Raw genomic sequence first — 1,744 nt, forward strand, 5'->3', positions numbered from 1 at the left:
CCCAGATGCTTTTTTAACAGCCTAATCAACTTGTCCTGACACCTTCAAAGGTTTGTGTATGTACACCCCCAGGACTTGCTGTTCTTACACTCCCTCTCAAATTGTACCATTTCATTTATATCGCCTCTCTTCATTCTTCTTTCCAAAGTGCATCACTTCACAATTCTCGGCATTAAATTTCATCTGCTATCTACTCTCTGCTTTCTGTCCTGTAGCCAATTTTGTATCCACACTGCCACTGCCCCTTTAATCCCGTGGGCATCGATTTTGCCAACATGTCTATTATGTGGCACTTTATCAAACGTCTTTTGAAAGTCCATATACACAACATCAACTGCACCACCCTCATCGACCACGTGAGCTCTATGACAATGAGGTCCGAGGTCCTATATCAGGGGTGTCTCGCACCGCATCAATCTGGCACCCCAAGTGCCCAAAAATGGCCCCTCTTGAATTTCTAGGCCATGCATTTTGCAGCAGAAGTCACTGACTATTGATTAAAAGTTTTATCCCAAGTTACACTCCACAAAACACAGACCAAATCACTCCTGAGTTTGTCTCAGATTTGGATAGCCAGCTTTCAGTGCCACTTCCAGCCAATGTTCCCCGTGAGCCGCGCTTTGTTCTGCGCGGCCTGTTTCTTTTAATGCGCGGTCCCTTTAAATTTCTGCGCATGCGTGGTATTTACAGTGTAAAAACCGGTGAGCGGCCTGCGCGGGACCTTTCCCAGTACTGCGTGGCCGCACAGCTCAGAGCGAACGTTGCTTCCAACCCTGATCTTTATCTCCCTGTGTTGAAATCAGTTTAAATCTTCTTGACGTCCTGACAGCATCACATTGCTTGTGACCGACTGCTGAAGTACTGGGAAAGCAATTTGTTAATTTGCCAATATTTCAAATTGTGAATTGGTTTGACAGTAAGGTAGTAAAACCTTTAAACCACATCTGCAATGGGCAATATAAACTCCACCTGTAATTCTGCACTTTGACCCCAACTTCAGAAGACCAGATTTGCACCATGAGTTGGGATCTACCGTCAGGTATGACATTCCCAGCTGCTGGGCTTCACTTCCACTGCTCCAGTGTGATCCATAGTGAGATTACTCGGGTAAATCCCTCTTTACACGCAACAGCAGAAACCACTTTGCTGTGACACTGAAGTTGGTTTGTAGATGACCTCTAGGAGTGAGAATCCTAAGATAAATCCCCCTCCCTTGCCCACGTCACAGACGTCAGTTGTGGTTGAGCCCACTGCTATGTACAGTAATGGTCCAATGCCATAATATGACTTATACAGTGAAAGCCTAATACATAGGATTACTCAGGATATACGGCACAGAAACAGGCCATTCGGCCCAACCAGTCCATGCCGGTGTTTATGCTCCACTCGAGCCTCCTCCCGTCTTTCCTCATCTCACTCTGTCAGCATAACCCTCTATTCCCTTCTCCCTCATGTGCTTGTCCAGCCTCCCCTTAAATGCATCGATACTATTCGCCTCAACCACTCCCTGTGGTAGCGAGTTCCACATTCTCACCACTCTCTGGGTAAAGAAGTTTCTTCTGAATTCCCGATTGGATTTCTTGGTGACCATCTTATATTGATGACCTCTAGTTATGCTCTTCCCCACAAGTGGAAACACTCTCTCTGTATCCACTCTATCAAAACCTTTCATAATTTTAAAGACCTCTATTAGGTCACCCCTCAACCTTCTTTTTTCAAGAGAAAAGAGACCCAGCTTGTTCAT

This window comes from Somniosus microcephalus, chromosome 25 (genome assembly GCF_052327205.1).
Source record: "Somniosus microcephalus isolate GS21.2 chromosome 25, FLI_Smic_1.0, whole genome shotgun sequence".
Taxonomy (NCBI): domain Eukaryota; kingdom Metazoa; phylum Chordata; class Chondrichthyes; order Squaliformes; family Somniosidae; genus Somniosus; species Somniosus microcephalus.